We start from the raw sequence: 12072 nt of genomic DNA, 5'->3' as shown, positions 1-12072 counted from the left end.
ATGAAAAAACAGTTTCCATTCAAATTAGAAGTTTCATAATATTCTAATAATCAATGGATTGCGAGATACCAACATTAATTGAGATATTGTATGAATTTAAATCATGAGCGACTTCGGACCAATTAAATAATAAATAATAATAATAAATTCACATTGTTAATTAAGATTAAAACTTTTTATTTGTTACTGAGTGAATTTTAATGATTACCTAATTCATCAATGAAAGAAAATAATAATAATATTCAATAAAAATGATTATTATACATTGTAGTTTAGTAACAATAGAAAAAGAGGAAAACATTAAAAAAGTATAATACTATAAAATAACGTTAAATTATTGAATAGTTTAAATTTTCGTGTTAGAAAATGAAGATAAAAGTCTAAACATACATACAAGTGTAAGTAATTTTTTTATATTTTCATATTTATAAAATAACCTTACATTGAACCAACATTTAATGGAATACTTCCTAACATTATGATTTTTATATTATTCTAGGAACTTAAATAATGTACCTACTACGAAACATTTTACCTTGAAGTTGATTTGATACAAGTAAAATGTTTAATATTCATAACATTCTATTCAAAAACATATATTAACATGAACCGTTGAGTTATTATTTAGAATGTTATAAATATTTTTAATATCAAAATACTTCTCATCATTTCGTAAAGGATATGATTTTAGTTTTAAAAAAGTGTATATTAACGTGTTTAGTTATTTTTTTTTAAGACCATCTATTATTTTCCTCATTTTTAAATAATAAAATTTTTTGTGGGTTTTAAATTATTTTATTTTAGATGTGTATTTATTTAATATATTAGTTAAATTTTTAAACAGTATATATTTCTTATATTATATATTCTTCCTAAGTCCATCATTCAAAGTCGAATGTTTAGTGACCCTTTAGATGACGTTAGCAACAAATATATTAAATACAAATACACGACTATATATTAAAATGTATATTTAATAATATTTATTAATTTGTTAAATTTTTATTTTTATTGAAATCTTAATATCTTAATATTTAAAACAACATTTTTTTTTTTATTAAAATTAAGGAATTTATATGAAATTTATTGGATGGTTTAATATGACTTTTGCAGTATAGAATAGGGTGATCATATTAAGAAAATAAAAAAACGGGACAGCTGTTACTTCTGCCCCCTCCCAAAAAAATTCTCATTAACATACATTCAAACATTTGCATACAAATCTCAAAAGTTAAAGTCCAAATCTCTGTCATATCATAATTAATTATTTTCTTTTTACTTTACCCATTTTTAGTAAAATAACTATTATTTTTTTTTAAAAAATTAGTAAAATTTAATTTTTAATATTACAATTAAAATATTATACAATGTATTTACATATAATTACTCTTAAATTTTTTTAACAAGCATTAAGAAAATTATACACTATCAGCTATCTCCATTATTTATGAATTTCGTAAGCCTTTTTCTACATTTTCCACTGTTTTCTCGTACTTTTGGAAGAATTTATTGAATTTAACAATTATTAAATATTTATAATTATTTTTTTCATATATAAATATTTTATTAACAAGCATTAATGCATTATATAGTAAATAATATAGATATAACAGGATTAAAACGGGTCAATCTTCTAAAAACGGGATAAAAAGCGCCCCATTCGAAATTTGTCGGGACAACGGGACGTGATGATCAAAAAAAGGACAAACCCGTTTTAAACGCGATGTCTGGTCACCCTAATATAGAAACAATAGTACACTAATTTATTCAATAAATATTATATTTGTGCTATATAGAAATAATATATTCACATTGCACCAAATAAGTGCCATGAAAAACTAATAGTTTTTTTCGTAATTTGTTTAGAATATAAATTTTACAAGAAATAAATTAGCTAATAAATATAATTCAATAACAATTCAATAATACTTAAGTTATATTTATACTACGAACATTTCTTTAAAATTATCTCTATTACTTATTGAAAAATATTTTTTTATAAGTTTCATTGCTTCTATATAATATTATCATATTATGAATCAATTCATTTTTTCTTTGATATACCTTGTATTAATAAGTTGATAACAACTTATTTTTATAAATTTCTTATAAATTATAAAGTGATATAGTATGATATCATAGTATATATATCATATTATGATAAATAAAAACAATACGTCTATAATATTTATATAAAATATTTAGCTGATACATTTTTTACAATAGTGGCGTTACAATTTTACTTATTCACTTAATTGTATTAACTATGATGTATTCTGCGATTTACTACTAGAATGATTAATTTTTTCCTATAAACATAAAAATACACCGAAACAATTATTTTGTTAATTGGATTATTATTGTAGATCCTTGTAAAAAATCCGAATTTTAAAATATTAAAGTAATTATGGGATGTTGGTTTTAATAGAACGGATTAATTTTGTCATATTTTAATAATTAAAAACAAACATTTTTTTATTAGTTTAATTAAAAATATCTGTAACAATGGTGATTTTTAATTATTATTCAAAAAATTTTCACAATACCTTAGTTATATCATTGGTGAAATAACGCAATTAAAAAAATAATAAATACCAAACATGTTTATCTAATTATTAACGACAGTTACGAAAATGTCTGTGCGTTATTGTAAGGTAAACGTGATTTTTGGGCGATTTTTCAACAACCATTGTTTCAATAGAAGTAAATTATAACTATAATATTATGTGCGTACTAAAATCAAACAAATAACTCTAGAAAGTATGCTGAACAACCGATTTTGAAAATGAAAACATATTCAACGATTTGCTGCCAATTATTGCTAGCCAACCGTATGTTAACTATCTGTTTTATACACATTAAGTAATAGGTGCACTCGAAACAAATGTTTTCGTGTTTCTGTTCCTTGTCAAATATTTTGTAGTACTATAATAATATAAAGTGCCCATGTTTCTACGGACAGTGGCAAATACTAAATATAAATCAAGTCCTATTAAAACAGAACGGAGAAAAATATTTGATGGAATTATTAGCATGGAATATGACGACACACTTATTTTTAAATAACATTCTTAATCATAAAAACAGATTTGATTACATTTTTTTTTATACATATATTCCAACTAAGAACAACTCAAGTCTATAAATTATACCGTTTAACAAAACCCAGATTCTAAAATTATAAAGGCCTATTCTTTTGGAAATTATAGTTTGAACTGACGTTGTGAATTTTCTCGTTTAAATCTTATTATTAAGTAAGATAATAACACTTGTTAGTATCATAAATTTTGTTCAATTATTATACGTCTTGCTTATACTTATGTACTTATGCGATGGAGATAAAGCGCTAAGTACACTTATATTTTGAATACTTGTATTATTAAAATTAGATGTTTTACTTCTTAAGACGATTAGTATTGTAAAAAAATTATTTTATATCACTATTTAATTTTGGCAACATCAAAAAAATTTTAATGCTTATGTGATCTAAAATAAATTAGTTTTGAGTTCACACGTTGCATGGATCGTGTACGAACATTACCGATTAATAAATTTCGTTAAGTACATTGGTGCAGCTATTGTGCGCTACTTATATCTTTGTTGAAAACAAACATTCAAATACCATGAACTTTACTCTACGCGAAGACGGTAATTTTATACCGGAGGGTTGGAAATGAACAAAAAATATTGCTTTCAATATTTCCGCGACACCCCGTAGCGAAAAATGTGTTCGACCGGAACGCGGTGAAAAGGGGAAAAAGTGTTAAAGGTCACAGCTACATTATATGGAAGACAAAAAGAAAAAAAAATGAAAACAATAAAATATCAACCGAAAATCGATAAATTATACGATCGGTATTATATATTTTCAACTCTTAATTCCAAATGGACACTGCGAGTCGGAAAGTATTGACTGCGATTCGAAACAAAGCCGGCGGCGAATGACAAAGAGTGAGTATCCATTTGTTCGCAACCGTAACAGCCGCTACCGCCGCCGCGTTCATCGCAGAGGTGGTGGCAGCAGCTTCGTCGGCGGTAGAGGAGGTTCTGAGAAGCATTTGTCTCCATAAATTAATGATTCAACTTGTTTCGATTAAGAGAGAGAGAGAGAGAGAGAGAGAGAGAGAGTAACAGACAGACGGAGAGAAAAGTTCGAAAGGGAACAAAAAAAAAAAAAAAACTAAAATAAAATGAATAAATAAAAAAGAAATAAAATAAAAATACCCTTAACTATGTATCGTATAATCACGCGACAGCCATGAAACGTCCGGGGAGAAGTGCGCACGCGAGTTTAAAAACCTTGTCTTCCGAATTTTCGACCGGAATTTTCACATAAATAAAACTTCTTGACCGTCTGAATAAATTATACGGGATGCGCGTAGAGCACTACAGTAGTAGCAGCAGCAGCAACAGCAGCAGCAGTAGTATTGTACGCGAAGTATAGGAAGGGGAAATAATCCTCACCGATAATATATATATACATGTGAAACCATAAATCACAGCAAAGTGGACGTTTTTTCGTATTTATTCTATATACATATATATATATATAAAGATATATGGGTTATTTTTTCCGCAGGCGGTGGATATTCGTTGTCGACGTTATACCTTCGGGTCACAACAGCGGTCCCGGCCGGGACGCGGACGTCTAAAACCAGAATCGAGTGGTGAGTAGCAAGATAAAGAATAATAAATAAATCGAAGGAGAAGGTATCGCAACCTGGATCCCCTGGCAATTTCCTTAGTCAGAAGAAATCAAAACCTTGCGATGATAATTCATTGGCTTTCTATAGCCTCCGCAGCAATAAGAAAATAAAAAACCAGATATTTCAGACGTAACGTGTATAATAATATCCGATCATCAAGTTTCTGAGGCTCGAGTCTCTTTTAAATTACGATTACTTGTATTAGAGGCAACGTAATTTTTTACTTCATATGTTTACCCAAGATTTACGCATAGAGAAAATTTGTTTAGTAAGAGACATTTTTTTAAACATAAGTAATTATTTTTAAACGTACCGTGTCATTTTTTAAAGTGTTTCCACTGATAGAAGGGCTGTGAATACGTTAACAGGGTTAATCTCCCATTAGCCTTTCTTCTAGTTCCATTGATTCAACGGTAGGAACGTGGTACGCAACTGCCAGACTACAATTATTTATTTTTGTTATATAAAAATAAAATACATAGTATTATAATATCGGTGTTATCCCAATTTTTGATCCGAGTGATATTCAATACGCTAAAATTGTATTAGAGATATTTCACTGGCGTTGATATTTGTGCGGGATATGCATTTATACATCACTAGCGAATACTCTAGTGAAATTTTAACTTTGGTAAAATGTCCAATGTGAAATTTTATCGTAGGGAAATTATAACCGGTAAAAATGTACTGATGGGTGATGAAGTGCTGCAGGAGTAAAATTTGGGGTTACACCGGATATTACTACGAAACAACGTGCACGGGAGTATCGAAATCCTGGAAGCGCTGAATACGTACCTAATATATACGTTTTACGTACATATTATATTACATATTAGTGTACAGATATATGTATATATATATTTGTTATTAGAACTTGGAGAGGATACGCGTTTAAATTATAAAAGTTGTTTTTAATGAGAATAATATCCGCCACACGGCCGTACGATCCGTGAGTTCGCGTGCAACTAAACGTAATTATTATTAACGATGTGTAGTGAGATTGAAGTTTTACTTGAAACGTCCGTGAACTGGAGATAATCGCAAATGAAATAATGTGATGATTTAACGTATAATTTATACATCAAAGACTGCGCAGGCACGGTGCAACGAGGTATTCGATTATTGGCGTTATGGGTTCCGCGTTGGGACTGAAACTTCTCGGGTTTTTCGGTTCCGGTTACTCTTTAGGATATTAAATTAACTTTTTTTTAGGGTTCTGGTTTTCTAAAAGTAAATAAAATAAGGGATTTAGAACCGGATAATACAGGTTCTGAAAAATACCGGTTGTTTTCGATTAGAAAAAAATTGATACTGTTCTCAGTTCATTTTTTTTTTTTATAATTTTTAAATATTTTTAATAAATAATTTTAATAATTTATTAAAATCACTTGCACAATTAATTTAAGACTTTATAATGAAAAAATGCATTTAGAATAAGATACTAAAAACTTATACAAAAACGGATAAGTTACTGAAACAATGGTACATAACGAACTAACACTTATATAATAAAAAATAACTATAAAAAATGTGTAAACTAAATAGTGTTACAATAAAGTATATCTCAGTATAATTCAGAAATCCCCTTTTATTACTACTGCTTGCATTCCTTTAAAATATTGTTTAGAGTTTTTTAAAGATTTTAAAAAAAATTTTAATTAATTCAAGAATTGAATTAATTTTAACCAGAACAAATAATGATTTAAATTTTTCAACTGTAAAAACATCTAAAGCAGCAACTTTAGATTCAATGACGTTTAATAAAGTTATTTGGAAAATTCCACATGTTAGTATAGACCAGTGATGTCCAACCTTTTTCCTTTGGCGGGCCACTTTGGTAAACAATTATCTTCAAGTGGGCCACAAAGTATAAAAGTACAAAAATAATCTTATATATTGCACTTGTTTTCTTATCTTTTATTGTCTATTGAAAAGATTATGAATTAAGGTACACATTAGTTTGATTAGTACGTTATTTTAAGTACACGGATGATATTGATATTTAATTGTAAAGTTTGCTTATGAAAATGTCAGACAGAAAAAAACGCAAATATATTGATGATTGCCGAATTTTCAATGGTCTATAAATTACTTTTTCATTGAAATTAATGGAAAAGCCGTTTGTCTTGTGTGTCGTGTAACGGTTTCAGTTTTTAAAGAATTTAATATCAAATGACATTATGAATCAAAAAATATTCTTACATTTTTAAAAAAATTTTTTTATTTTAGAAAATTCGTAACGGGCTACATAGAATACCTTTGCTGGCTACATGTGACCCGCGGACCGCGGGTTGGGCACCACTGGTGTAGACGATGTAGAACGATTATAGTTGTTGAAAATTGTAGAAAAAGAGAAAAGTTTATTCATACCTTTTAGATCATATGAAACTTACGAATACCCTGAATTAGGAACTATTAAAAATGTGGTTTGGAATTTGAAAACTGCCTCAAAATTAGAAAAACCATGATATATTATAATAGGCATACAGAAAAATTGAAAAGGAGATATTGAAAAAGATAGCAGTCGTTTTGATCATTGTAACTTGAAAAATATTAAAGTAATTCCAAATTCACTTATCTATCCTTACGATAATTTAAACTTAAATTTTGAAAAACATAATTTCACTGTATTATACAATATGTTATAATATAAATATTATAATATTATATACAGTAAAACTTGCTTAAGACTCCCTTTAAGGGACCAACTCTCTAGAGCGTTTTATACGGGAAAGCGTCTTATGCGGGAATGAAAAAAAATGAAGTGATTGAAATATAGAGTTAATTTTTTTATTATTGAACATAATTTAACGGGCAATACATTAATTAATTATGTATGAATATATGTAATTACATACATGTGTACATATATTTTTTGCTATTGAATTTAATTTAAAAAAAAATTATTATTAAATATTTTATTATTGTTTATTAAAAAAATTATATATTTTTGTTTGTTTATCATGCTGACAATGCGTTTCAGCGAGAAAATTTACTATTTTGTTTAGACAACCCAACATTTTTTCAAAATTTTCTAGAGAAGATAATACTTTTCGAGTTTCTGTTAGGTGTCGCAAACCAGCAGTAAATGTAGGAGTAGATACTGGATCATAATAATAGGTAATAATAAAATAGGTATAGCGATGAAATAAAAAGATACAACAATAAGAACACGTAATGAAGTAAAATTTATATTTTTATTTCCACAAACCTACTAAAATTTATCATAATCTGCTAAACAAAAGAGCGTTTTATCTAAGGAGATAAAGAAAAACCGAGCGTCTTAACATGTGGTTTTTACATTGACTAGTATAGGAAATGTCTAGGGACCGACGGAAATTAACGTCTTATGCGGGAAATCGTCTTAAATGGGGGCGTCTTAAGTGAGTTTTACTCTATATTATAAAATATATTATAAGCAAAATGATGAAAGTACAGCTTCTATTGTTGATGTTAGTATCGAAATTAATACTTCAGAAAATCTTACCGGTGTAACTGCTTATTGTATTTTAACTCATGATCGTATTGTTGAATATGTACCATTAACTAGAGAGATAAGAAAACTTGTATAGGGTTTTTTATATAGTTTACGTGTTTATTATAAAATGTATTTGTATTTTTTATATTTAAAATAATTAATATAGAAAAAATTGTTTACAGAATTAATTGTTTTATTTATTTTAAAATTGTAAAAATGGACTCAGAAGCCCTCTGATATATTTTAAAATTGTAAAAAATGGACTCAGAAGCAACCTTGATATATTTTAAAATTAAAAAAAAAATGAACTCAGAATCCCACTTTTATTCTTACTACTGTTATAGGCAGTTCATCAATTTTTTTGAGAGTTTACTAAGTAATAAGTTCTTGCACGTAACTACTAATTAATATTCTACTTTGAAACATAAAAATAAAATTTATCTAAAAATCAAATTTAAATTATATTTTTTTACTCTGTGTAAAATGTAAATATATTTTTTTTTAGATTTTTTAGAAACAACACTGGTTGTAGTTGGGTATATTGTAACGTTTTAACAAACTGGCAGTATTCAGTGAGAAAAAAGAACATTATTCGTTACACGCAGAATCCAAAACATTAATAAATCGAACAAATTTGAATTAATAATATTACTTATCATAATTAATTCTTAATACTTAATAAACCAAATATTTATTTTCATTTATTAATAAACTCAAAAAATAATAATAAAATACATAGGAAGTATATTTATTTTTACAATCGAATGATGTTTGTCCAACTTAGATTTGTAAAATATTTTAAGTAAAATATATAAAATGATTATTGTATAGTATGTATGTTATAAACATACATCTGTATTTATTTTTCTTTTTTTTCAAACTGTCTGTTTGTAGGAAGGTATTAATAATTGGTGGGTGACTTAGTTGGCCAAAATCGCAACAATATGATATATTTATAGAGTTGCGATTATATTAACTTTTTATATACTTGATGATGAATTTCCGGATTTTCAGAATTTGAAATCCGAAATCCGGATTTTATTGTAAATTTGGATTCCGGATTCTGAAATCTGAAAATCCTAAACTAACAACAAATTAACAGTCAAATTACCTAAGAATAATTAATAATATACCAAAAATGTAGTACTTCCATAAGAATTTTACAAGCCTGGGAATTAACGAGTTAATAAGTTAAAAGTTAAGTTAATTCAACCTATTTTATTACTGATAAATTAACTTAACTCATTTCCTTACAGATGAACTTGAAATTAACGTATTATATTTTTATTTATCCCAATTAAGTTAATTTTGATATTAAAGACCATAAAAATATTTTTATATCATTTTTTTTAAATTATTATTATTTATTATTATAAATTTTAAATTATATATTATTATATTAATTTGTATTATTTTTTTGCAATCAAAATTTGTCAAATTTACCACCAGACATTTTATTTCTTAAAATGTATCACAAGAATAAAAATTATACAACATCGACAGCAAAACTGATCGAATGTTGAATGTATACTATGTTGTAGTACTGTATAGTTTTTAAATTAAAAACAATAAATAGCTAGTTTTATTTGAGTATAAGTATAATGTAATACGATATAGTATTTCGAATACCATTAAATCATTTCTTTTTTAAATGATTTTATAACTATTAACTTTTTATTAATTATACCCTATCTTGTATAAGCTAATATCAGGTATTTATTATTGTTGTAAACCATAAAATATAATAGTTATGTAATATAAAAATTCAATAAAATAACATATATTTAGCCTACAATTTCAAATATTTCTGTTCAGTGAACATCTATTATTTTTATAATATGAAAACTAGAAGTATTTTACTCAAGTCTGATATTTTTATAGTTCTTAAATTATTTATCAACCAGCAACCGAGAAATTTTGATGTGCTAACAAAAATATGTTAATTATAATAATAAAATTATAATAAATAAAATGTTATTATTGACTAATAATAAGGTCACAACTTTTTGGCGGTAAGTGTATTATACACATAGTATTTATAATCAATGATCGTATCTAATTTGACAACTAAAATATTTAAATGTATATAAATAGCAGCTAAATTGATTTCACCAGTATAGGTCCTATACTATAAGGTATAAGAACTACGAAAACTATCAACGTGAACAAAATTCAGTTATTATTCGATTAAGATCATAAAGTTTAAGCAAATTTTATTGTTTTGATTTTTATAGAAATCGTTATTGTTCTTTTGAAATATATCGGTAGAAGCTGTTAATTTTTTTTTTTTTTTTTTTTAATTGGTTTTATATTATTTAAAAATACATTTAAAATCGATGAATAACTAGAAAATTGTTCTTTAAAACTTTGTAAATAATAATCTTTAAAGATATTCTTTATAATTTCATAGTCTAGTGAATTCTTATCCTTATATAGTGTTGTTTTCTGTATATTAATACTAGTACATGATATAGTGCAAGATTTATTGTTCTATGTGAATATATAATACATGTATATTTTGGTTATACATATATATAATTTTTATTACGATACTACAAACAGCAGTGCCAACCATCTGGATTTTAGGACTAGGTGCAACGTTTCACGAGGCCACCTTATATTTATTTTATATAATTTTATATACTTTAAAGTCTTTGGTACAGCCTTAATTTTTGTCGATACTAATATTAAATAACTCCTTTCCGGTAAAAAATATTATTATGAAGTTATTTATAGATAAAGAGGTATTCGTGATGATTCACAGTATACGGGGCCAGCAGTATCTAAGTAGTCAGTTTACTTATATTTTTTTAAGTACAAAATTTCGTAGAGATTTCAATGAGAAGTATTAACCTTTGATCAAAGTATGATTGAATATATATATATATATATATATATATATTTATATATATATATATATATATATATATAACTATTAAAGTATATTATAATATTACGAATGCGTTTAGTTGTCATTAATGAATTGTTGTCGAGTATTAAATCAAAACGCAGTATTTAAATAATTAATATTTATGAACGTTTCAGATACCAATCAGTTGTTTAAACATTAAATAATTGCTTTAATAATAATAATATTACTATATATATATTTCAGTTCAATTTACGCGCTGTGTCGAGCATTATTTCGGTATTTAGATAACCGACCATTTCCACTGGCCATCATCGTACTCCATCGACATGTTTAATTTCAACCCTCTTCGTATACGGTTGTTGGAACAGGATATTTTATCAAATTTTAATTAATCGGAAAACGGTTATACGTCAAGTGCAAAACTATATAATACATTAGTATAGTGTGGAGTGTAGATTGTGTGTATATAGAACGAAAGATATATAGAGATACATAGGGAGAGAGAGAGTGAAAATAATAATATATAACGTATAACGTAAATGATTAATGACACGGAATGAGTGTTTGTTTGGAGTATTTGGATTTGACTTGAAACGATACGGTGCGTTTTCTCTGTGTGATCGAATAGTGCGTTATCATTTTTCCATGTCTTCATACATCCACCAAATTATAAGTGCCGAAATGAATATTATCCGTATGTTACGGTGTACATTATACGCGCACGGTAAGTTTTATCCGCGCACAGATTTATTCTATGCCAATACACAAACAGTATACACGGTCGAAAGTATAATACGAAATATTAATTTGAACTGGACTTGGTAAAATAATATGATTAACAACTTTAATTTTAAACCCTTTTACCTGCGAATACGCAACAAAATAAACATAATATTATAATGTAATATCCTCTCGTTTTTAGGATCATAATTATATTTAGTTCATATAACTTCCTCCAGACGCCCTTGCAATGGATAAAATTATTTTCCGTCTTCAAAATCAATCGTATTCATTGC

General features: G+C 26.4%; 1 protein-coding gene across 4 annotated transcripts in view; it reads right to left on the bottom strand.

The window, feature by feature from the left end:
* The window catches only part of LOC112683168, a 206439-nt gene that overhangs the window by 95019 nt on the left and 99348 nt on the right, over window positions 1-12072 (bottom strand). The window contains exon 1 of one of the 4 annotated variants that reach the window (XM_025554092.1): window positions 4225-4326. The exons of the other annotated variants lie outside the window; for them this stretch is intronic. The gene's annotated coding sequence lies outside the window, so the exon portion shown is untranslated. Of the gene's footprint in view, window positions 1-4224; window positions 4327-12072 lie in introns of those variants that run through there. 4 annotated transcript variants of the gene reach the window in all.

The sequence above is a fragment of the Sipha flava genome, unplaced genomic scaffold (assembly GCF_003268045.1).
Source record: "Sipha flava isolate LNK unplaced genomic scaffold, YSA_version1 104_pilon_pilon, whole genome shotgun sequence".
In the NCBI taxonomy this organism is placed as follows: domain Eukaryota; kingdom Metazoa; phylum Arthropoda; class Insecta; order Hemiptera; family Aphididae; genus Sipha; species Sipha flava.
Note: the sequence above shows the minus strand (reverse complement) of the source record. Positions and strands in the feature narration are given on the sequence as shown.